The sequence below is a fragment of the Rousettus aegyptiacus genome, unplaced genomic scaffold, assembly GCF_014176215.1.
Source record: "Rousettus aegyptiacus isolate mRouAeg1 unplaced genomic scaffold, mRouAeg1.p scaffold_m13_p_5, whole genome shotgun sequence".
In the NCBI taxonomy this organism is placed as follows: Eukaryota; Metazoa; Chordata; class Mammalia; order Chiroptera; family Pteropodidae; genus Rousettus; species Rousettus aegyptiacus.
Window position 1 is genome coordinate 63,250,564 of NW_023416308.1, and position 27,943 is coordinate 63,278,506.

A 27,943-nucleotide genomic window follows, 5' to 3' on the forward strand; every position below is an offset into this window, starting at 1 on the left:
CTAGAATTGATTCAATTCTTTGTTCTGAGAAATAAAAATAAAACATATTTAGAAGAGGAGTGATTAAAAATAAACTTATATCATTTCATCTGGGGTTTAATTGTAAGGAACCATCTGGTCAAGCTTAGATCAATACTATCAGGAAGCTTTTGAAAAACTTTGGCCAGTATTATACCTTCCCTTGGTATTTGTTCATTAAAAGAAAATAAGATGGTACTTATTTCAAAGGGGCTTTTTTAAATAGGAGCTTGTACTTCTCTGACCCGTAAAAGTGAAATGTTGATTTGTTAGAAAACCTGAGCCCTTAGACAAGACTCAGGCCAGGTATTATTAGATAATGTCACAGAATTATGTCATATGTTAGAGAATGGTACAGAATGTTGAAATGCAGTATAGATGGTTCTATTAAACTTTGTAAAAGTCATTCGTAAGAGTAGAAGAATATTAAATGTGAGAAGACATTTATTAATGAAACCGATGATTTATTCAGTAATACCTGTGTAGTAGTATATGCTACACGTCAGGCACTGTGATGAGCATTAAGAAGATCTAGGTGTCTATGGCTCTGCCACCCTGGATATGCCTGATCTTGTCTGATCTTGGCTGCTAAGCAGGTTTGGGTCTGGTTAGTACTTGGATGGGAGACCATCTAGGAAGACCAGGTGCTATAGACTTAAAAACAAGCAAACAAACAAAAAAACTAAGAAAGACAAAATTTTCTTTTAAGGAAATCACAGTCTAGTGTCACAAAATGAGAGAGCAAAATTAAATTATACATGAGAAAATAGTATAGTTGAGTTACGTATGAAGTGAGGTGAATATGCAGAAAATGCAACAGTGCTGGGAGTAAGGAGTTTTTATAAAGCTCTACAGAGATGCTTGTCCTGGGTTTTAAAAAGGAAAAAAAAAAGACATGTTCACAATATGGATAGGGGATTCTAGCAGAAGGAACTACATGTACTAAGGTAAAATTAAAGTATAATCATTTAAAGAATGGGAAGCAATTAGATACAGCTAGAGAATCAGGCCTCTGGAAGGTGACACCAGTTTTGCATAAGGGAAGTTAAATATTATCTTAGAGGATGTTCCAATTAACTAAGCTAAAGTCTTTATGACAATTAACTTTACATACATAATAACTGTAAAGCAAAAAACACAGAGATGCTTAAATATATGCAACTGAAGGAAATAAACTTTATTTTGGTACAGAGGAATATTATTTCCTTCTTGTGATATTCACAGGTCAAGTGATAGGACAGTTGAGAACACAAACTGTGGAGGCAGAAAGACTTTATTTTCTATCCTCACTCTGTTACTGAGTATCTAGGTGTCTTTGGGAACACTACATAACCTGCTTAGTATCGGCTTTTTCAGTGAAAGCTGTAAATAATAAACTCTTCTTGTAGCGTTGAGCCTGGAAACTAGTAGGTCCTCAGGGAACGATGGTCGTTTTCATTTTAATCATCACACAAATGACAATACTATAGATTTGGGTTAGGAGATGTGTTACTGTAATAAACTCTGAGCTTGAGTCATTACGTGTGGAGGATTCAGGTCCTTGGGCAGGCCCACTTCAATCTGGATGACGACTCCTTTTGCTAATGGCTACTCAGGCCATTTAGAAGTACAAGAGCAGAACTATGGTAATGTATGTACAATTTCTCCCCCCTCTTCCCCATTGGTTGCAAATTCTATCTCTCATTGGAGGTTTACTGTTTTCTTGGAAGAAAAAGACAAGATAAAATAGTCTGTGTCCATGGCTGGAAAGCAAAATGAAAGTATTCATATAGATTCTATTTTATTATATATTGAAGGCTTGCCATGTTTCAGGCACTATGCTAAGTGCTATTAAAAATTATTTTTTTAATTCTCAGGATGGTCCCGTGAGCTAGTTACTGTTATAGTTCACATTTTAGAAGTAAAAAGGATGAGTGTTTATGTGGTTAAGCAACTCACCCAAAGTCAAACATTTAGGAAATAGCAGGCTACGGAACCTGAATCCAGCCCATATTAATTACAAAGCTCATAAAACTAACTGCTTTCCACAGGATAAAATTATATTTGTCACAAATATACACTATTTTATACAATTAAAAAATGGGAGGGGCAGGGAATAAATGTCCTGATTTGCAACTTCATTTTCTTGGCCTTGTTCTAGTCTGTAGAAGCCTTGAAAGAACAGACACGTTACTCTTTCTTTCCCTAGCCTTTGTATGTCACATCCTTTCGTCACCATTGTTTATTAAGAAAAGTTTGTTGAATAGCTACTATAAACTAGGCGCTAGAATTTCTATAATGCTCAAAGTATGTCTGCTGCCCTTGCAGCCTTACAGAATACACAATAATAAGAGAAAGAGAGGGCTAAATAATAATTATAAAACATTGTGACCTGCTACATAGCAATATAGGAAGGCATGACTGTCTAGTTGGAATTAATATGTTTTTATTTGATAAACTTTATTGTAATGAACCATTGCTACAGTAACATTCTGAACTTGATTTTCTAGCTGGTCCAGAGTACCTTACAATGTTTATAAAGTTAACTAATGGCAACATAGATTTCTGACAGAATTATGCCATATGGCATATTTATGGATGCATTTTACACTATAATGTGAAGAAGCAGAATGTTAGGAATGCTTCCCTTTTTGAGCAAGTGCCAACAACAGTGTAAGAGTCCATTTTATATTTCTCTCTAATTTTCTTTGCTAATTCTTTCTTTCCCAAAGTTCAGTGTTTTGGCTCATTTGGGAGCCAGCCAAACTTGCTGGTTTATGGATCACTTAACTTTAGAAGAGGTTCAAAGACTGTTAGGTGTCTTAGATTCAGGGACAAGTTCGACTTTCTGCTACTGCAATAGATGATGGTGTGACTGTTTTAGGTAGAGATTAACCCGAATCTTGCAAAATTTATTGAAAAATGTCAAACTTGATGGGAAGTGTTCAGCCAGTATGGCAGGATGAAGTATCTTATTTAATATGTGTGATAACCAAATGTAGTAAAGTATTAATTTATGTTTTCTTTATAATGCTATAGAAAAAAAGAAACAATGATCAACATTTAACTTCTTGTCCTTCCTAACCGAAACCAGGAGTACCTTGAATAAAACAATACTTTAAGGAACCAATCTTTACTTGGTTCCACAGTGAAGAAGTATTTATGTGAAAAAGAACAGAATCATGTTAGTGGAGGTGCAGGACATGAAGCAGCATCAAGGAGGTGAACATTACTTCTAGGACGGGAAAATGAGAAATAAGAGACCTAAGCTTGTTACTAAAACCTGTTGATCTTTAGAACTGTGGCTTCTTAGAAGGAACTCCCTGAGTGGTATACCTAGGGAGACTTGATCTTTTTCACTGGGACTTCTTGCCTTAGCTGAAGTCTCCAAGATCCAGGTTTAGATTTTTGTAGTTACAGATAATTTGCAAGAAACTAGAGCTTGGAATAATGAACATATCACCATCATGGATTCAAGCCAGAGGTGATTCTCTGATTGTTTAGGACTGTGTAAAACCTTCTGAACCTTTTTATAACTCTGGAAAGGGGGAGATTAACCTCTAGATGACAAATATATAATTTTTTCTGCAGCCCAGTAGAGGAGAACTGCATATTAAATATAATTTAAAAAATCAAATTCAGTCTTTTTTATATATTCCCTGGTGGCTCCAATTAATATCTGCTATAGAAATTAAACCTAAAGGCCATTAGGTTATAATTCTTTGTGAAAAATAGAATGGAGATTAAAAGAGAAATTTCAAAGTTATAGGGCTGGAATAAAAAAATGATTAATCTGTGGCATTGGTAGCCGTATTGATTAACTATGTTCCTTAGATTTATTTGGCTAAGTGGGTACATATATGCTTTCTTCCTTACTACTTCATGCTCATCTTTTCTGTAGCTGCTCACTCTTCCAGAGAAAGAATTAAATTATATTTTATATCCAGAGGTTAGGGATTTTCATGACAGTTTTAACTCAAAATCCTTCTGTTATGCACACATCAGTCTCTGAACATAATTAATTTTCTCTGTTCATGAGAATCACTATACGCAAACATCAAATCTTAGTTAAATTCATTGATTCTATGGAGGATGGTGACAGCAAGATTAAAATGAATATCAGATAACTTGTAAATTATTTATATTTAAGTATAAGAATACATTATGTTGTTTCTTTAGTAAACTCTTAACTTCTATTGATGACATAATTTAAAATGTCTGTTCATATTTGAAATCCCATCATTTACTTGTGGTAGGCAGCCTCTAAAATGGATCTCAATAATTCTGGCCTCCTGGTATCCACAGCCATGTTTGACCTTCTTTTCAGTGTAAGCAGGCCCTATATCTTCTCTCCTAACAAAAAGAACATGGCAAAAATTATGGAATGTCACTTCTGAGACTGAGTCACAGAAAGACTCTGGCTTGTATTCTCTCTCTCTCTCTCTCTCTCTCTCTCTCTCTCTCTCTCTCTCTCTCTCTCTCTCTCTCTCTCTCTCTCTCTCTCTCTCTCTCTCTCCATCTCTTCCAACCTCTCTCACCCTCTTCATTCTGGAGAGACAAGCCACTATAGTATGAGTAGCCATGTAAAGAGGTCCATGGGGCAAGGAAGTGAATTCTCTGTCCAACAACCAGTGAAGACCTGAAGACTACCAACAGCCATGTGAGTGAGCTTAGAAGTAGATATTTGCCCCAGCCAAGCTATGAGATGACTGCAGCCCTGGTTGATATCTTACAGTCAAAAAGGCCTGAATGACAGGCATCTAATCAAGCCAGTTTTACCTGACCCAGAGAAGATGCGAGATTATAAATGTTAGTTGTGTTAGACCACTAAATTTCAGGATAATTGTTATGTAGCAACAGATAATGAACATATCACCTAAATTATGAAAGAAGAGAAGTGAGTGTGTGGGCTAATGAATAAAAAAGTAGAGAAGCCCGTGGACATGGATAAGTTTGAAAGAGTTATCTGATCCATGTTATATAATTCTACCTGAATATTTAAATCTTCTAGATAATGATAGAAAAGACATGCTATAACCATTCATCTACAGAAAACAATATTCATGGATCACAGTTTTCCTTAAGTACATCACATGGGTGCTAGACAACCCTGTAAATATAGATAGATGTTTCTATTTGAAGCTTCTCTCAGTTAATCCTGTATTGGTGCCACATTGGCCTGCTATAATGAAAATAAATATAATGATATTTCTTTATTATATCAACAACCATGTTCTTGAGACTGATATCTGTTAAATATTTGAATTACATCTTGTTTTAGCAGTTCTGAAAAGCAGTTCTTGACTGTCCTTTGTAAAATCAAGGGAGATTCTACAATAGATAATTCATTTATTTGAGAATTAAATATGTTTACATGACATCTTCTTGTAAAATCCTCACTGAGGCTTTAACTTTAATGTCTTGTGGGTGGGGAGGGGAGTGAAGATTAAATAATATAAACAGAAGTCAGAGTTCTGGTACTGCTTCAACAGAGCGATATGTTGATCAGTATTCTGTTGCTCCAAATAGACAAGTGAATGTTAAGGAATAAGTTATATGGTAATTTCTTGCTGTTAGATATGAGGTTACCATGGTGATAATTGCATAACATCTATATTTCTATGAAACCATCTGGGAAGGAGTAGAACATTCTTTTTAAAAAGACATACTCTTGGCATATTATTGTGGTTGGTTAAAAATAGTTCAGGCTTGTGGGTGTTTGACATTCTTGTTATAACTTAGGCTTAGAAAAAATGTACACCAAACATCCCATTTCCCAGCTCTCAACAAGCAACGTATTAGTTTCTACTCTTTTACTCAGCAGTTCTCTAGTTCCTTGCTACTCTGCGAGGAAAACCAAAGACCACAGTGTAGAGTCAAATTTACCACAACCTGAAGTGCACAATCCTCTCCCATGCAACTGATGCCTTCAGTTGCTTAACAGGTGATAATCCTATACCATCCTCCTATTTGCCCCTAAACCAGCAAAATTGGCTCATCTGTAGATGGTTAGTCCTCACAGAAACTAACAAGATAGCTTTTAAGAACTACTCTAAAATAGTGAAAAGAAGTATAAGATGTCGGGGGTAGCTGTGGTCTCAGTGGTGGGGTAATCACCAGCAGTTTTAGAAAAAAGTAAGTAAGAGTCCTAGTAGAAAATAAGTTTCTTAAGGATAGAGGCTGTGTTAAATTCTATAATCAAGATGGAGCACTCAAAAAATATTTGTTGCAGGAATTTTAGCTTGATACGGCTATCAAAGTTTTGGTTACTAGGGGTTATCCATAGCTTTTTCTCTGTCATAAGTTCATTTATTCATTATAAATTCATTAATGTATTCAACACATACTGAGTCATACACTAAACCTTTTCTTCTCAAGAATCTTACCAATGACAAGGAAAACGTATCTAAAGCAAAGAAATACGCCTCAAAATTCATACTTGTACTCATGAGTTAGGTTGCTTAGTATTGTCTGTCCTAATGAGATCCCTCTGCTATTTACAGTACCTTGCTTTAAGAATGTGTGCACATACTTTTAGTTGGATGAAAATTAATACACTGAGGTTCCTTTGGGCAACATATTACTACCTTAACTTTTGTATATATTTATAAGATTATTATTTTCACTCTATTAAGTTCTTAGAATTATTAACGGATGAATTAGTAATAAATGATTCATGAATCAGAGATCTCTTCATTTCACTTTACTATCTGCCTACAATTGTTTTCAAGGATTTCTACCCTTTAAGGTCAAACTTTCATTATAGATTAAGTTAGAAGCTACTTACAGGATGTGATTTGAGAAACATCAGGAAAGCCCTTTGATTTAACATTTTACTGTTATTCCTCCTAACTTGAATATTTAAATTCCAGTTTTCTAAAACATCGCAGACACTATTTAATGAGCAAGCATTATCTGCACTGGGCAGAGTATTTGTTTAAAGTATATTATTATAAACTCTCACTTGAATTACATAAAAAAATTAACATACATTCCCACTAGAAGTGTATGGTTGTCTATCACTTTAACTTCTTGCCAAAAGGTATTACAGTAAAGTTGAAATTTGTACCAACATAACAATAAAATTTATTTAAATAATTTAAATTTGTATCTTCATGATTATAATTAAATTTGAAACTCTTCATGTTTATTTTATTTGGATTTCCTGTTTTGTCAAGTGCCTGTCTTACCTATTTTTATTTTATACCATCTGTTTTATTTTTACTTATTCTTAGGATATTTTTATATATTCTTTACAGTATTGTCCTTTGTTGCTTACATATGTTGTAAATATCTACTATATGACTTTACTTTTTCTGTCTATACAGTTTTCTTAAAAAAAAAGAATTTGCTAATTTAAATATTGTCAATATTTTATTCTTCTCTTTTTGACAGCTAAATTGAAATATAATTTACATACCATAGAATTCACTTATTTAAAGTTTTCAAGTCAATGATTTTTAGTATATTTACAGAGTTGCATAATCATCATAATTGAACTTTAGATTATATCACTTCCAAACAAAACCCCAACATCACTAACAATCACTCCCCATTTGCCCCAACACCTAGCTACAGGCAAATACCTATTCATCTTCTGTCTATAGATTTGGGCATTCCTGACATTTCATGTAAATGAAATCAAGCAACATGTAGTCTTTTTGTTACCAATTTCTTTCACCTAACATGTTTCCAGAGTTTAAATATATTATATTGTATTTCGGTGCATCATTTTTTTTTTTATTACTAAATAGTATTCCAGTTTAGGAACATGCTACATTTTGTTTATCCATTTACCATGTGGTGGATATTTGTGTTGTTTTAATTTTTGGAATGATGAATAATGATAGTATGGGCATTTGCTTCGATGTTTCTGTTTGTTTGGATGTGTAGTTTTTATTTCACATGGGTACATACACAGAAGTAGAATTGTTGAGTTATATAGTAACTCTATGCTTTACATTTTGAGGAATTTCCAAACTTTTCCAAACAAGCTGTACCATTTGACATTCTCACCAGCACTGTATGATGACTCCAATTTGTCCAAATCTTCATCAGTGCTTGTTTTCATCCGCCATTTTTATTATAGCCATTCTAAAAAATACCATATGAAGTCATATTTCATTCTGATTTTCATTTGTAAATCACTAGTGGCTGATGATGTTGCACATCTTTTATGTGTTTATTGCAAATTTGTGTATCTTCTTTGGCTAAATATTAGTTGAGATTATTTTGCCATTAAATGAATTATTTTAGCTTCTTTAGGCAGGATAGACCATTTGCACCCATCTTTTTAAAAATTGTATATATTTCAGATGAAAACTGATGACCGATGTTTGATATTTCAGGGGAAAATTTATGATTATAAAATCATCATTAAAATTAAGAAAATTTTATTAAGCTGATATATCATCTTACATGACTTCCTTTTTTCACGTATGATGATATTTAGATTCTATTCTCTTAGGAAACTACATATCTATATATATATGTAGGCATATATATATGTATATATATATAAAATCATATATCTAGATATAGACATATAGATATATATGATTTTTACTTTTATCTATGTACAGTTTACATTTTAAATAAGTTTTTTATAGTTGGGTCATGTTTGATAATTTACTATGACAATCTCTTTTAATTGATTTATTTAGATCATTTACATTTAATAATCATTTACGTGTTGGGACTTAAGTCCATCATTTTTGTTCTGCTTTCTATATGTTTTGTCTGCTTTTAATTTCTATGTTTTCTTTGTCTTATTTTATTCTGAAATATCTTACTCTTTGTCAGGATTTCATTTTATATCTAATGATTTTGAATGTACCTCTTGAAGATAGATTTTTTTTGTGTGGTTGCTTTTTATATATTACATATACCTTATATATCTCATCATAAGGTTTTATTTGTATTGGTATTATCATATTACAAGTCAAAGTGAAGTGTAGAAATATTATCTCCCTTTTCTCCATTTACTCTCATTTATATTTTAATTTTGTTAAATATTTTTCTCTACCCGCATTAAAATTATATCAGATAGTGTTATGATTTTGGTTTAAACATCAAATATAATTTAGGAAACACAAGAGAAGGAAAGTCTATTTTATTTGCTGATACATATTTTTTTAATTGTGTTTCTTCTTTTTCCTGATGTTCCAAGATTTCTCTTATCGTCGTCTTCTTTCAGTTTAGAACCTTTTTTCAGTTACTGGAGGGTGTGTGAAGCACATATGCCCATAGTGAAAAAAGTCTTAGTCTGATTTCGTAACTAACATGTCAAGAAACATCTTGTTTCTCCATCGTTCCTGAAGAATATTTTCATCCGACATAGGATGCAGAGTATAGCTTCATGTCACATGCTTTCCAGCTGAAGAACTTCTATTAGTAGGATGGGTCTCTTTCCAACTACTTATTTCAGATTATATTTATCTGGGAATGCCTTTATCCTACCTTGATATTTCAAACATATTTTTCTGGATATAATATTTTTAGTTGATTGTATTTATTTTTCATTCAACACTCTAAATATGTCAGTCTACTTTCTTCTTGCTTCTATTGTTCCAGGTAAGAAGTCAGCTAAATTTCTTTTTAGGGTTCTTTTGTATATGAGAAGACATTATTCTCTTGGTACTTTCAACACTTTGTCTTTAGGTTTCAGTGTTTTGCTTGTAATATGTTTGAGTGTTGTTTTCCTGATATTTATTCTACTTGGCTTCTGTCGAGCTTCTTTTACCTATAGATTAATATTTGTCATCAAATTGGAAATTTTCTTTTATTATTTATTTCAATAATTTTTCTTCATGATTTGATCTTTAAATTTTAACATAACCTCTTTTGCTTTGATATTAACATAATTATATAAGCTCTCATTTGGTTAGTATTTATCTGATATATATTTTTCCACCATTTAACCTTTACTATTTAAAAGTCTACTCTGATCTGTGTAGATGTATTTTTACAGAAGACATCATGAATTGCAGTGTTAACAACTCCTTTCCAAGTTTTTACATAGTATGTCATTGCCACTCCAACCATACATTTGACAAAAGCATGTCTATATTTTTTCTAAAATAATTTCTTCCATTCTCAATAAACACAGTTTACCCCCATCATTCCTCTTATTTCTTTTGAAAATAGATGAAAAGCAATGAAGATTAGAAAGCTGAGATTTCTTAAAATGAGATGTGTGTCACAAACACACTTTTAACTAAAGCATTGATTATATAATTTTACAGTCTAGTTTTATTTATTCTACTGAGTTAGTAATCCCTATAATATCTGAAGTCATAAGCTGCCATTCTATAATGCCTTTCTAGAGTTTGGTTAATCAGTGTTTATTACTTGCTTTGAAGATGAAAAGCATTATGTGCCTGCAGATAATTTATAAAGAAAGGAATTCCAGTGTTTGGACCACTTAATCTGTATCTACGTGAACCAAACAAAACAGATTGGTAGCAAATTGCCACTTCTGCTATCATGTGAATAAAAACTCAAGTGAAGTATTTCCCTGAATAAACTGGAGAGAGAGAGAGAGAGAGAGAGAGAGAGAGAAAAGGAGGAGGAGGGGAGAGGAGAGAGGGGAGAGAGGAGGGAGAGAAAGAATCATTGTGATGAAACTGTTTGAGATAAATGTAGGAGTCTGCACCTTATGGAATATCTTCACAGTGCATTAAACATCTCTATAGGTCTATTTCTCTAGAGGTCTATTTCTCTAGAGGAGGTACAATTTTGCAAGGAACTATTATTATAATAACCTTAAACACTCAAATGTGTCAGTCTATTTAAATGTGTTTAAGGTTATTATAATAATTAAGATTATTCAAGGAAATTACTAATTATTTTTAATTTTGCCCATGCTTCTTATGATTAACAAAAAAGTATTAGTTTGTTATGTATAAAATTTTGGCCATCCTTTGACATTATTTAAATTGATTGTGTCTAGAACCAAATTGAAATAATAACAATTTTGAATATACTTTTTAAAACCACACATGCTCTCCCTGAAGTTCTGATACTATCCTTTGGATATCATACACCTTTCACACTCTGAGACTCTTCATCTCTCTCTCTCTCTCTCTCTCTCTCTCTCTCTCTCTCTCTCTCTCTCTCTCGGTATTAGATGAAGAGTCTCAGACTGTGAAAGGTGTATGATGCAACTCCCTGGGGTGTTAGCTGAAATAGTGAATTTATTCAAAATATCTATAATTTTAGCTTTTGAATTATACTATTAGAACATGAAGAAATCTCAGACTTAATGAATCCATGAGATTCTGTCCTCCTACATGTACAGTCTAGTGTCTGCCTTCTCGCATATTTCTATTCTCAGCTAAAAAAGATGACTAAAGATATGAAAATAGAAAATTGGTAACAAAACAAATTTTAATATCTTAAAAGTTCTAGAGAAACCTAGTCAGTATATTTGGAATAATTGTTTAAAGTATTGCATTTGATAATACATTTTTTATTTTAACAACTAACAGGCACTTCACTGCCTCTATATGAAAAATGGGATTTTTCATGTTACACTTTAACATAGAACTATCTCATTATATAGAATAACTATATATCAGCTGTGACAAGAGGAATATGGTATATTTTGCAATATAATTTTTTGGCCCCATGCTCCAAATTGGAGAAATATTCAAGTTATAAAATTTTCTAAGTAACACCATTCTCAAGTTCCTCAACATTTTCATCTTGCATATAAGAAATGCAAGAAAGGCACTTGGAAGAAAAGTAACAGGATTGCTATTTCTAGAGGTCTTTATAAAAAATTAAATATAAAATATGGTGTTCTTGAGTGGAAAAATTCTATCTTTGAAGCTTAGGAAACAGATTGCATGCACAATGTAAAAATTAAAGGCCAGGAAAAAGGATATAGTGTTGTTATATAATTATTATGAATACCTAAATGTCCACACAATAAATAGATTGGTACATTTTAGCATAATGCTTGAACAATTTCACATGTCAGTCTACCTGCTTTTAGACCTAGCCCATTTTTCCTTGTAGGGTCTCATCACTGGCCTATCCATGGTCCACATTGGATGTTACACATAATTGAATTATATTATTTTTGTGAGCTTTGCCAGCTTCTATGAGTTGGCATTATTATCATTATTAAGCTCAACTATACTTTAGTTGAAACTATCTGTAACTGCTGCCTTGCAAGCTGTGGCCTATCGGCCTGCCTTTGCTTTCATCTGGCCTGGGGTATATCCCAGGAGAGAGAAGGCCTATGTAGAAAAGTAGGAGCATGGGCATCATGGCCCTTCTAAACATACAAAGCCTGTAAAATACTGAGGTGATTCTTTCCTAAAATCTACTGAACACCAACTTTAAAGTTATTTGGCATAAAATTCTCAAGAACAAAATTAAAATTTCAATCAACCAGAAAAGCAGGAGAAAAATAAAGAAGTACAACTTTATGAGAGCTTAAAACCAACCATGAATTTCTTTAGCCATTAGAATAAAATCCAAATGCATTTCTATGTACTTTCATGCCCTATATGAATTGGCCTTTGCTGACCTATGAGAACCTTTAATTTCATCAACACACTACCCTCCTCCCTTTCTTCCAACCACTAGACTTCAGGTAAGCTATCTGTTTTTCTAACATCTTGAGCACTTCTCATTTTAAGGCCTTTCTTTAAAATAGAATTTACAATAAATAACTTTAGCGTATAGAAGAGTGGATGAGATAATAAAGGATATCATCAGGAGTCAAAAATATAAGGAAAACATAAATCCAAGATGTAAGCAAGCAGATGGCTGCCTAAAGGGATCTGATAATCTTCAGTGTTCTCAGACTTTGGCTTTAAAAATACAAGATTCACTACACAAGAAGTTAATTTAGAGAGTACAGAGTGAAATAAACATTTTGAAAGAGAACAACTTTAAGTGAACTTTTGAACTAGAAAAACAAACAACAAGAAATGAGAGATAACGAGGGAGTATATTTGATTCCAATGATAAAAGAAAATCAGACAAAAAGGAAAGCTCTAACAAAGATTTGGAACATGGATTCAAACTACCTACATGTTCAGGGAAAAAAATAAACTAAAAATTTAATTTAAAGTAGTTCTGGATGATAAGGGTTCAAGGAACCTCATAGAAACTAAGATTAATCTTCTCCAGGAAATTATCTCACAACCAAGACATCAAAACACATAGACAAAGTTTCATGGAATACCATCTCAGAATAAAAAATATGCCAAAGACATGATAAAACACATGAAATTAGAAGAAATTAGAAAATGTAAAGTTAGGATCCTTACACACAGTGATACTATAATTACTGTATGAAAAATATCTTCCATTTAGCTAAATGAAAAATGCAATAAAATTATAAGGAATATACAAAGCATATCACCAGAATAATTTGGAAAGAACTAAATAGAATATTTCAGTGGGAAATATCCTAATTGAAGTCAAATGCCCTGTGGAAAAGTTCAAATGGAGGTTAGATATTGATTAAGAATTACTGAATTAGTTGCTGAGCTAAAGAAAAAAACAATCAAGAATGCAACTTTAGTTTACTGAAAAAGGTTCAAATGGAAATACTGAACAAAGAATGTACAAAATTTAAGAGAATATTTAGATTGTTCTGTTTTTAATGCTACTTGAGAAGAGGATAAATATACTGATTAATTTTAGATGTTAACTTAAATATGCATGATATATTTTTAGAAAAAAATATTCAAAGCGTATAAATGTCAGATATAATGTCTATACTTAGAAAGTGTATTTGTGTGGTGAAGGAGAATCGAGGGTAAAAGATGTGCATAGATATACTCAATCTATCCAAAAGAAAGCAAGAAAAACTTTCTAAATGCATAAAATCAATTTAGATATAAAAGGAAGCAATCCCTTGACTCTCTGCTAGTAAAGTAAAGCAAAATTAATCATCGTCATTATTAAAAGATTAAATGGTTGGAAAAGTAGGGAAAAAATTACCTACAGGTAATAACTAAGAATATATAGTAGAAATTTATTTGAATTAGTAGGATTTAATAAGAATGCTAGATACACAAATGCAGTTTGCATTTTAACTCTATAGCAATAAGCTATCAGTACATTGCAAAAAAGTACCATTTATGATAGAAACAAAAATATTGTATGTAAAAGAATAATGTAACATATGGCTTGCAAAATTTTTATGGAAAATTTTATGAAAGTTCTCAAATACACTAAGGAAGAACCAAATAAAGAGATATATTTTATTCTTGGATAAGAAAACTCAATATTATAAAGATGCAAATTCTCCTGAAATTCATTTATAGGTTCAATTAATTTTCAGTCAAATCTCAACAGATATTTTATTCTGCAGATTGATAAATTAATTGTAAAATATGTATAGAAGAAGAAAGCCATAAAAAGCCAAGATAGTCCTAAGGAACACATGATTGTAGAACACCTTGGTGTGTGTGTGTGTGTGTGTGTGTGTGTGTGTGTGTGTGTAAACTGACAGGAGATGCAAATGGTATTGGCATTGAAGATCAGTATGGAAGGGTGAAACTAGTTAATGAACAAATATTGACATAATCAATCCAATTATCTACTTGAACCAGAATGAAACTGAATATTTACATTACACTATATAATAAAATCAACTCCAGCTTGAATAAAGACAAATAAATGTCAAAGACAAACTGTGATTTTTAAAAATATAAAATGTGGGAAATGATATTTTTGACTAGGAGTTAGGACAGGATTTCTTAAGCAAAACATTTATAATTTCTTAAGATAAGGATTGAAAAATTGCCATACATTGAAATTCAGAATTTCCATTTATCAAAAGATGACATTAAAAGAGAAAAATTATATGAAATCTAGAAGATAGTTATATTTAATTGACAAAAGAATAGTACCTAGAATATATTAAAAATAGTTTTATAAATCAATATGTAAAAAATAATTTAGTACAAAAATGATCAAAAGATACAAACATATTTTTACAGGTAAAGAAAGATATATAACCAATGAATATGTAAATATGTTCAACCAAATTAATAATCAGTGAATAGATCATTAAAACCATAGTGAGAATTCATGATAAACATCCCACAGGATTAGGAAAAGAGAATCTAGAAGTCTCAAGTGAGAATGTCAAGGATCAGGGCTGTTCATAGGCCACTTTAGAAATGTAACTTCTTGGTATAATTGACTATGTACATACTGAGGACTCAATCCTAGGAGCAGATACTTGAACAGGTTCAGAAAAGACTTGTGTACAATGTTTGGTATCATCTTTTTTTCATTAAAAGAAAAATACCAGAATCATTGCAAAAATAACAAATTCACACTTGAAATGAATAGATTTCTCAAAAATTTTTGAGTTAAAAAAATCACTTCACAGAAGAATCTGTACTATATAATTCTATTTACATAAAGTTGAAAAATCTTACATGTGTATATGCATAAATACATGCACACTCATCGCTTATATACACACAAACACAAACACAGACAGACACATATACATAAAACTGTAAAGAAGAGCAAGAACATATTAAACACGACATTTAGGATGTGGTTACTTCTTTCGTAGAGGAGGGAGAATGCATCATGAGGACAATTATAAATATAAACACAGGGGCTTCAAGTGTTTTATTTCTAAAGTAGGAGTATAGGTGTACGATTGAACATCTTATTAGTCTATAAAAGCTTTTCTATATCTTAACCTTAATTATACTCTTTTGTATGTATGAAATAGAACTTAAAAAGAAGCATACAGTGGAAGAAGATTGTAGATATTGCAACTTTAACATCAAAAACATAGCTATGGAGGACAGCATGAAAGTTCTGAAGGTGTGATATTTTCCATATGCATTAGAAATCCAGTCTATCATCTTATTTAATTAATTAGTTGAAGTAATGAAAATGTTGCTTTAACAAACTTTGGGACTATTTTTAGTTTGCTGTATAAACCTTCTTCATCTCCTTCTACCCATGGATGAATGTTAAGGATCACTTAATGGTTTCCTGCAGAAAGTTAGAGAACAAACATGTGGTCTGGTCTCCTACCATTTCATTTCATAACTCCTCTAAATGCAATTAGCTATGTCACTTAAGTCCCATCAGGCCCTGAACAAATAACTCATTTATTTACTCACTTTTATTCATTTGATCAATGAAGAAACACTTATTTATACCTACTCTGTGGCAGCCACTTTGTACTCTGTGGGTATAAAGTTGGATAAGGCATGGATTTACCTGGATGTGCTCATTGCTGACCAGAACAGGGAGACCCTGATCTTGTCAACAAGTAATATCTGAAATCATATTTACCTATGTCCTTAACTCTAGGTATCTTTACTGGCATCCTGAAAACCTGATTTTCCAAAGGCGTTTGTCACTGCTGCGTCAGGAAAAGAGGAAGTGCAAGGAAAGGGTCTCAGTACTGATCTTGTTCCAAAGGTATTCCCAAGAGTCACAACCCCACCTTCCATTTAAGGATCTCCGAGTTGTCCCTAGAGACCTTCTACACTGGACCAACGAATGCGAACTCCCACTAAAGCTGGGCCATTTTCATTTATACAGTTCTTTCTTTTTACACTTTCTCTCATTTACAGTCTCGACCCTGACACCCTACAAGTTCAGGATTTGCAACAATGTCTTCTTAACTACCGGAGCAAACATAATGCCTGTGAGAAAATAGCCTGTGAGGAGCCTCTGGGTTGGCTTAGCTTCAGGATGCTTTTGGGTCCTGTGTGAAGTCTTTTGTAAAGCATATCTCTTGGGAACCTTTCTCAGAATGTGGATACTTAATGTTTAACTTTAGAAGCAAATGTTTCTCAGCCGAGGAAGTAGAAGGGAAAATAGCCCAGCTTGTCTAACCGAAGTTGAGATAACTGACTTTTACCATTTCAGCTTTGTTCATCAGGATCCTGCTAATACCTACTCCCACATTGTGTAGCTAGAGATGTGTGAGTTCTGTGATCAAATTGCTAGACTGGCATTGCTGAGATTTGGAGACTAGTACTTCATGTAAGCATCAGAAATACGTATGCTCCTCCCTTAACTGCTACATTAAAGAAAAAAAAATCCCTAGGAAAAAACATGAAATATTAGTAAAAGGAATACACACACACACACACACACACACACACACACACGCATACATATAATTATTTCCAAAATTTGCTGGAGAGAATTAGGTAATGACTAGATTTAATAATAATAAAATGAAACAAAAAGAAATGAGGCAATCACCACAACATTATTTTTTATTAGTATTTTTAAGAAAACAAAGAAATTTTAAAACAAAGCAGTGATATTGCACAGTGGGAGTTTTAGAAACCACAAGCATAAAGATCATTTTCATACATATTTATAAGCTTTTTGTATCTTCAAGGCCTTAGGATAGATGCTATGTGGGATACAATGGTAAATCAGAAACGGCCTCTGCCCTCAAAAGAATAAAATTCAAGGAGAGTAAATAACACACGCACAAAAATATCTAAAACAAAATGTAGAATAGGATAAGTACTCTAACAGATGTGTGAAGAAAATTCTCTGAGCTGAGAATGAAGTTTTCACTCATGGCTATGTAAACAAGGAAAGAAAATAAAGGATAAGAATAGAATTAGAGAATATAGGATTTAATAAATAATAAATAGTCCAGAAATAAATAAATTAGGGAATATATGATTTAAGAAATAATAAATATTAAAAAATAATAAATAATTCTTAGGATAATAGTAAATTATCGTTCTGGACTTAAATAATAGGATTTTATGACTTTATTTTATACCGTAAGTATTAGAATCGAAGGGTTTTGATTGTGTGTGTTTCATTGGTTAGGGATATGTCATAATTATAACCTCATTTCTTTAAAAATTAATATAACTGAGGAGTATAGATTAGAAATGTTAGAAAGAATAAGATTGGAGACCATGTTAGGTGTTATTGAACTGAAGTTCAGAGGAAGTCTGGAAATACAGAAGTATCTATAGAGTATAACAATAGTGATAAACATAAGTGATATTTCAGGCACAAAATATACAAAACTTGACAAAAATAACAGATGTGAGAGTGTTAAAAGTATGGAATTAAAAATTAAATGTACAAACATTTTTGAGTGTTTGTTATGTCAGAGAATAAATTGCATTCTGAATTCTTTGATTAAAGAATTTATAGCCATGTAACCTAGATGCATTTCCAATGACAATTGCATCACCAATAACAATAAAGAAAATTAAATTGTCTTTGAGATTAATTTTAGAACTCTAATTTAAGCACAAATTGAGTTTGACATGGCAGAGACATTAAGGATGTAAACGTCAAAAGATATTTATAAATTTGGAGGAGTAGATGGAGAACCTAAGAGACATAATATGAGAGTTGATCATAACAAAGAAGTGATATTTGAAGCCGAGAATAGATGAAACTAGGTGAAGAGACTATATAAGAAAAGAGAAAAAGTCTTCCCCACATTATTTCCTACATTTAAAGTTTTGAAAAGTGAAAAAGATGTTAATAAAAGGGATAGAAAAAGTTATCAGATAGCTGTTAGGTTATGTGAAGAATTTCAATGTCTTAGAGGCTAAGGAAAAGGTGAATTTCAAGAGATAGGTATGCTCATAAAGCCAAAATGGGAAAAAATTATATATAAATTATATATTTATATTATATATTATGTATTTAATATATTATAACTGTAAAATATTTAATTATAAATAATTTACATAATATTTTTTCTATTTTTGCTTTATGATATATAATTATATCTAATATATATGGCAAGGATTAATTCATTAACAACACTTGATATTATTAGTTTTAAGCTGAATGAAGAAATCATAATGCTATAGTTTAGTGACACATCAGTAATATAAAAGCAGAGACCATAACACTGATGGCATTTGTAAAAAGCTTTAAGGTGACAGAAATGATTCTTCTACAAAGATATGTCAAAGAGAAACACATTTTAATGACTTTTTTTTAATGTGGTCCTGTATAAAGGAGAGAAATAAGACAATATATAGAGAGAGGAAGAAATTGACAGAGCTAAGTATCATGGGTAATAGTTGTCTTTTGGCCATCCAATGTTTTACCCGTTTCTTACCCAATTTTGGTTTGAAAATCTACCCTCTCATTTTTGGTCTTTGTGAACGTGGTAGAGTTGAGTTCATACTCCCTTTATTCCCTGCCTTCCTTAGTTCTAAGCATCATGGATACAGATGATCATCTAAGCATTTCTTTCAGCTGGTGAGAACTGACTTAGGAATAGTATATATCTAAAAATTATGGTATCAGAGACATTGAGACCAAATTCTTAGGTTTTTGATTGTGCTAACAGGGGTCGTAGACTCTTGTTCTTCCCCTAGATCTGGTGACAGATTAAAGTGACACTGGAGTTTCTTGGGTCATCTATCTGGGGACTGAAAATGAAATATATGCAGCAGGAGGAAAATGAGGAGAAACAAAGTCTTCATGGCAATATTTAGTCCCTGTATTTGACCATTCCTAAAGCCAGTTATACCTGTGAGATTTTTATTAAAATGAATCTATTCATTCTTATTATTGCCTAAATTTTAAATTGAATTTTAATGACTTGCCACTGCAAGAGTCTTAGATGTACACAGGTCTCATAGAGGATGAGGGAAACGGATTAAAATGGAATATGAGTTTTAAGTGGAAGGAAAGGAGAAAATAGATAAATATGTGTGCGTAGACATATGTACATTTTAATTGAAGACAATAACATCAGAAAACCCTCCTTAACAACTGAGACAAGAATAGCTGCTGGAGATAAAAGAGGTACAAATTACTTCTTTGAAAATTGTAGAAAAGTTGCAAGCCAGCTACTGTGCAGAGTAAAAGAGAGAGCCAACAAGAAATGTTTAATTGCTAAGATACGGGGGGCGGCGGGGGTGGTGGGGGCTAGTGGAGTTGGCTGCTTTTACTTGATTTGGTCCAAGTTAGGTCAATGTACTCTCAAAATGCTTGGCAACATAGAAGTAAGGATTAAAAAGCAGTTAATGAGGCTTGTCCTGTACCAAGAGTGATAGAAAAATTCCAGGATAGGAAAATTCTGGAATTTTAGGTGCTTAAGTCAATAATGTGGTTGGTTATGGCATTTAGGTGGATAAGAAGGAATATGCAGTTAAAACAGAGACATGATATTTACTGCAAGAAAAGTTAGAAATCAAGGAACAAGTCATTCAAAGTATAAGAGAAATTTCTCACTACAAGTGAAAAAAAAAAAAAAAGAAAGAATATTTAGCATAAAGATTGTCAGCAAAGTATAGGATTTTAAGATCCCAGTGCTTGAAAACTGAATAAGGCTGTCCAATGTTTTGGGTTGAAGTACTTTCACTGAGTGGCTAAAAGAAAAATAAATTTTCTAAAAATGAGAACTTAAAAGAATTGTCAGCAGACTTAAGGGAATACCAAGTAGGAGAGGAAATCGCTGAGGAAAATGGCAGAGGCTCTGTATAAAATACATTTGTAAACCAGGTAGAGAAGTTATTGAAGAAGCTAGGACAGGGCTCTCAAGGTTAGCAGCTCTTGGGTTTGTCTCAGCATGGGCAGAGATGCTGTTAAAAGATGGAGTGGATTTAAAAATATGGGATATTTGGGAACAGGGAGCAATAGTGGTAGGATGCTAACCTGAATGAGACAGTAGTAAGTTTATTAATTTTTTCTGTGTTAAATTTTACCTAGGATTTGTTTTAATCGTGTATAGTAAGATATGTAGACATAGAAATGATTGTCAGGAAGAAAGAAATTTATACTTACAGATTCCTAGAAACAGGAGGCAGAGTATGCCACCTAGGGCCACATGGGGAGGGACCAGCATCTATCAGAAGGCAGAAGGACAAGTGGGGAGATCATGGCCTAGAGCCTTGACTAGGGTTTTCATAGGAAGAAATGAGTAAGACAGGGTAGGTATGCTGAGTAAGCTTTAAAATTAGACAGTTGAATTGTGGATGGCTCTGGGCTGTATGAGTGGTTCTTAGTACCTGTTACTTGGCCCTGGGGTTATTTAGAACAGGAAAAATACTGTCCTAGTTTTGAGAAGTTGTGAAAAGAGATGGTTGGGGATGTGGGCTTTGGATTGGTTTATTTGTACCTCAAAGGTACACTTTCAGAGGAGTCATTTGCTATCATATAGCCCTGGGATGGACAGTCTCTCCAGGATCAAGGGCTCAAATGCCAAAGCATCAAGAATATAAGCAATAAGAATACAGGTAGGAGTCTACAGCCATGCTACCCTGAACAAGCCCAATCCTGTCTGATATTGGAAGCTAAGCGGGGTTGGGCCTGGTTAGTACTTGGATGAGAGACCACCTAGGAAGACCAGGCACTGTAAGTGCAAAAAATAAAAACATAAAGGATAGTAAACTGACAAGGTCCTTGCAATATGTGAGGTCAACCAAGGGTTGTCTTGCCTAAAAAATAAAAAAAAATTAAGAAAAAAGAATACAGAGAAGAATATAGACAAAAAAATTCTGTAACTTTATATGGTGATGGATATTAACTAGATATTTTTGTGGTGATCATTTCAGGATATATACAGATATCAAATCATTATGTTGCACATCTGAAATTAATATAATATTTTATATCAATTATGCCTCAATTAAAAAATATAAACAATAAGAAAACATAATCAATACACTTTTAATTCAATTATTTATAGAAAATAGAGGAAGTGGCTAGTTATATTTTCTCTTTCATTGGCTGGTTTAACTGAATATAAATTTATAAAAGTTTAAGATATTTTTCTTAAAGTAGACCTTAGAATTGTGAAGAAATTTATGATTTTAACAATAAAATTACTTATTATTTTGAGTGCTTGCCAGTTACTATGCTAAGGACTTTATGAACATTATAATATTTAATCCTAATACCAACCATAATGAGTTAAATACTATGATTTATGTATGCCTGCTTACACTTAAGTATGCCTATTTACACCTATGGAAACTGAAGCCGAGATAATTTAAGTAACTTGCCCAAGGCCATTGAAGCTCTCTGGATTCAAAAGGCAGGCTTTTCATGGCTGTGTTTCCACATTTCCTGTGGGATGTTTCATTTACCAAGGGAGATAACCCCTTCCCTATTTTTTGATAGATAAAATGAGTATAGAAGTTGGTATCACCTAAGTGGTTTCTGATTTGCTTAGAATAAAAATAAGTTTGTATTAGTTTTTCACTGTTAATAAAAGCAATTTTTACAGTGATACATGACATGCAGTCCATCTTAAGCTTTTATTTTGAACATGACAGTGGCATGTAATTTAAAGAAAAAAAAATCAGCCTAACACTAAGTGTACAAGGCAATAAATCTCAAGTCCCCAGAGCAACATTTTTCTGCCACCTACTTCCTTCAGACATAAAGAGATGTGGGACTCCTGCCAGAGAAATATAATAAAATGTATGAACAGTTATAAATGAAATACAATCAGAGGCCTACAATCTGCTTTTTTGCTAGTTTGTTTTATTTCTTCCTTGAGGATTCTATATCTTCCTCTCCTTCACCATGGTATTTCATTTCCCTTGCTTTTATTTTCCTACTTTTGCCGCTATTTATAACATTTGTCCTTTCCCTTTTATTCTTTTTTTATGTGTTTTCTTTCTTGTTGAAGGGGGAAAAAAAGTGTGATTTTATTCCTATGTGTATTCAAACTTAGGGTTTGCTTTTTCTATTGCCTTTTACTACTTTCTTATGCTGGTAATTTTTTTCCTTCTGTATCTTTTGCTTATAGTCATTTTGTATTCATGTTTCAATCTTCAGGTTAGAAGTTTCCTATGGACTATCATGTTTAGAGAATTTCTTTTATTTCTCTTACCAAAACAATTCTTAGTATTGCTAATGGGATGATACATCAGAATCTCTAAGACTAAGGAAAAGTGCCAAAGTAAATTGAAGGAGTTCCCTCCTTCACTTATGTAGGCAAAAATACATTTGTTCATTTACTCTCTCTTGTCTATCCATCCTTTTATTTTTTTCATCAAGTATTTATTGAGCACCTTATACTAATTGACTCATTCACTCAATGAACATTTATAGAGCACCCAGGATGTGTCAGGAATCCGTGGTAAATGGGGGAGAGGTGAGTGCAAGCAATAAGGGATGCATTGTCAGTTGAGAATTTTAAAATAATAATAAAATCAACTAAAAGTCTGCTTTATATCATCATCATGTGCTGAGAATTCTAAACAATGCTATTGATAGAATTATCCTGTCCACTTCCACCACTTCCCCTCTCCTCTTTAGACAGGGCATTGTCCAGCATAAAACAAAACAGATAAAAATATCCAGCTTCTTAAAGATCATATTCTAGCAGAAAGGAGAATGTGTGCGTAAATATATAATTATAAATATATTTATATATGTATATGCATATATATGTATAATTCTGTAAATCTGTTCATAATTATATTAATTTAATTGGGGATACAAATTTTCTTACATATAAAAACTATGGACAAGTAGGAGATTGTATGTCTGCTAAGCCACAAATTAGTAGAGTGAGTCGATAGATCCATCAAGGCATTACCTGCTGTTAGTAATGATTGATATTAATTGGGTTTTATGCATGTCTTCTCTCAGGGTTCTTAGATCTAATTAGGCTTCAGAATCACCCAGGGGATGTTTTAAAATATAGTTTCTCTAGTGTCATTCAGAAAAATTTTAATTCCATTACTCTGGAGGATGGCCTAAGTATTTTATGTGTATTTTATGTGTTCTCCAGGTAATTTGAATGGACAATCAGTGCTGAGAAACATGCTTTATGTGACCCAAATGTGACATCGAAAGTAAGTTAAACTAGATACATGGGTTAAATCATGTCCCCCCAAAATATATTTTGAAGTCCTAACCCTAGGACCTCAGAATGCAACCTTTTAGAAAGTTTAGAAATAGGATCATTGCAGATACTATCAGTTAAGTTAAGATGAAGTCACACTGGAGTAGGATAGACTCTTTTTTTTTTTTTTTCCTCTTCTCTCTTTCATTCTTTCTCTGACTAAAAGGTTGAATTGGTCTGACTCTGGCTTTCTTCCCCAAATTGGACTTCTGAGGAATCTAAGCAGGGAAAATAGAGACAAACCTCTGAGGAGACTGGAGTTTTCAGACTGGTATATGGAGGGCAGTGACATTGGACAGGAGGCAGCCGAGCACTGCTGAGGCTAAATTAGACTGGGAATTACTAGAGTTTTGCTCTTGCATCTTCTTGGCCATTGCTTGGGGGCAAATAATGCTTGGCCCCACACATGGATTCATGTGTATTAGGAAGTGGTTGCTATTGAAGAAGCTCTGTGCTTATCACAAATAGATTAACTGACATTAATCAAATGCTTCCCCATCTTTCTCTTTTCAAAACCCAGGATTTAGAAATAAATATCTCTTCTTCCTGGGCTGTGAAGAGTGAATACCTGATGAGACTTTGTTTTCCGGAATGAAGAGTGATTGAACCTGGTTAACTTAGATGTTTCTACTCTTGGCTTTTTTCCTACTCCAAACTTCTGAATTTATCAGACCGAAAATATTATGTTCTAGTCATCTTTAATTCTCATTATCTGATAAAAGTAGGTGATACTTCTGGGAGAAATGAACTCACAAGTCAAAATAATAAGACTCTTAGAAAAAACAATGATTTTAAATTATTGTAATGTGAAGGCATAATAAAAAAAACACATATTAGGCATACACAATATCAGAATAATTGCAACTGAGAAACTCATTAAATCATTACATGTAATACTTATATCAGAAAAGGAAATTGGGAAGGGAGACCAGGAAATGTGAAAATATGCTAACTTTTAATTTTATTAAAAGAGATATAGTTATCAATTTTAAAAAGAAAATATTAAAAAGAAATGTAAAAATGAGACATAATAAAAATATAGGTGGAGAGTAACAGATCTAAATAAATCAGTAATTATATATATGGAAAATTGTATTTGGTTCAAAGACAAATTCTGACAGGTTGTTTATTTTGTTTGTTTATTTTTACACCTACAGCATGTGGTCTTCCTAGGTGGTCTCCCATCCAAGTACTAACCAGGCCTGACCTTACTTAGCTTCTGAGGTCAGACACGATAGGTCACGGTCAGGGTGGCATGGCTGTAGACCCAGACTGTTGATAACAACCCAAATCTTGCTAAATCCTAATTACAAGAAACATGTGAAATATAAGGACAATCAAAAAAACGAAGGAGAAAGCAAAAATGAAGACATTTCAGATGACTACTAACACAAATAATTATATTAATATTAGATAAAATACACTTTAAGACACTAAGTTATTGAGGTAGAGAGTATTACTAATGATCCAATTTCAATTTCCCAAGAATATATAGTATTATGTGTGTATATATGTAATAAAATAGCCTCAAAATAAATGAAGTATGTATTGAGTGAAATACAGGGAGACATTAATAAATCTACAATTTTAGTAGTAGCTTCAACACATAACTTATTAATCAATAGTTAAGGAATCTAAATTTTATGTGTGTGTGTGTGTGTGTGAGTGCGCATATCCACAATGTAATCATCAGGTTTACTCTAATGGACACAGAGTTCTACATGTAATAATTAATAAAAAGATATTTTTTCAAGCATACATAAAAAATATTTAAAAAATTGATCATGTACTAAGCCACAGAGAAAGTCTCAGAAGACTTTGAAGAGAGTTATCAAAAATCATAATCTTTTATCAGCATAGTTAAGTTTGGAGTTTATGACAAAAATATGAACTTCTTTTTCTTTATTTAAAGTAATTTTTTATTACCGTGATATTGGTAAACAAAATCCAGTAAGTGTCAGGTGTATGAATTAAAATTGTGTCAGAAATATGAATTAAAATTCTACATGTTTAGAAATTGTAAAAACATATTGCTAAACAATTCATGGTCTAAACAAGATTATAATAAAAATACCAAGAACTAAATTATAATAAAAACATTAGATATATTTTAAAACTTATAGAATGCAGCAATACAGATGCTTTAAGTGAAATATATATCCTAATTACTTTTATTAGGGAAGAGGAAGACTTCCCAATTTATGAGCTAAGGAACAATGTAATAAATTAAAATAGGAAAAAATAGATGAAATTTAAAGACATTAGAACATTATAGTAAAAATAGAGCAAAATTTACTAAAATATTAAAGCAAGATACCTCTGAGATCAATAAATTATTTGACAAAAAAGTAAAAAAGAGACAAAATTTTCTGAAGCCATTAAAGTAAAAACAAAAAGAGATAAAAAATAATTCTAGTAATAAAAGGTGTTTCACTAGACATAGTATTCCAATAGTTTTGCCAGTCATTTCAAAACTTCTGATAAAATTGAAGTTCTTAGGAAAATATGTCTTGCTAGACTTAAATTCAAAGACGAAAAACAGCAGGAATAATTCTACAAGCATTAAAGTAATTGAAACATGACTTTAAAATATTCCTGCAAGCAAATCTTTCAAGTTTTAGAGAGGAATTCTTGAAAATTTTCAAAAACATCTTCTCTAGTTTAACCTCTTACAGAAAATTAGAAAAGGGAATATCTTCAAATGGCTTCTATGAGACCATTTTCAATGTGGCATAAAATTTAGACAAAACTATACAAGAAAGACCAATTAAAAATTTTGCTTATGACTATAAGTGAAAGAAAATCCTAAAGAAAATATTAAGAAATCAACACCAAAATGTATAAAAAAATAGTACACTGTAAATGTATTAATTTTATCCCAGGCATAAATGAGTGTTTTAATAAAAGACAATCCTGAAATTTAATATAAAAAAATTAAGTGATTTAAAAGCAAAAATTTTATGATCATCATTATATATATAAAACAATTTACTTTTTGATTTAATACTTATGGTGATGATAATTAATAAATTAGGAATATAATGGGGACTTTCTTAGTATGAATAAGGTTATAAGAAAACGAGCAATCATCCTAAATGAGAATCATTGAGATTGTTTTCTATAAGACAAAGATGTTGTTTGTATCAGGTACTTAGGCTACGCCTCACATCCTCTTGGCTCACCTTTTACTCCAGTCATTATAACAGTCAGGATCACATAGGTGTAAACTGACAGTACTTTGCTTCAGCTATCCCACACAGTGTTACTTTCTGCCCTGGGATTTTCATACTATAACTTGAGAGACCTGTGGAAATTTTACTGGCATTCATGCATATGTAGCTGGGGGGGGTGGGGGGTGAGTGAATTAGTAACTCATAGACAATTCTTAACCAATAGGGGATAGGAGCCAGAGGATAAATGCTTCTCTCTTTCAAGTGAATAATTGTGAAGTATAGTCTTTGCAGTATCTTATATAATCTTGATACTACCAAGCACCATTTGTACCAGAGGTGATCAATCAGTTACTCAACCTTCTATTGGCTTTCCCTCCTTATACATTTTACTCTCATCAGTCTCTTATTCTCTTCCTCGGGATTTCTTCCATAAATAAGTTACTTATTTTCCTGGATTAACTCTACTTAAGACAAATACTATCACCATTCTACTCAACATTGTGTTGGGGGTCCTAGACTATGATTGGAGGTAAAAGGATTGGAAGAAGGAAATACAAGTTAATGATATGTGCAGGTGTTGCAATCATTTAATCAGAAAACTCAAAATAGTCTAAAATTATAATATTGAATATAGTAAGAGCATTTAGCAAGCTGACTGAATATAAGATTAAGATACAAAAAAAATTACGTTTCTATACACCAACAGTAAATAGCTAGAATACAATAGTAACGGAACATTTCATTCCATTTAATAAAACATATTTAAGGCCTCCATAAGAAAGAATTTAAATTGTATTAAGGGATATTAAAGAAAAAATAAATAGGGACATATACCATCATGAATAATAATTAATATTATAAAGAAATCATTCAATATCAAATACATCTATAAATTCAATAAAATTTTTATTAAAATTCCAAGTGTTTAATTTTGGAAATTGAT

General features: G+C 32.2%; 2 pseudogenes; both read left to right on the plus strand.

Annotated features, from left to right (window-relative positions):
* Window positions 1-555: 555 nt before the first annotated feature.
* Window positions 556-674, plus strand: LOC118603695 (annotated as a pseudogene).
* Window positions 675-21,209: 20,535 nt separating this feature from the next.
* On the plus strand, window positions 21,210-21,328 carry LOC118603059 (annotated as a pseudogene).
* The last annotated feature ends 6,615 nt before the right edge of the window (window positions 21,329-27,943 follow it).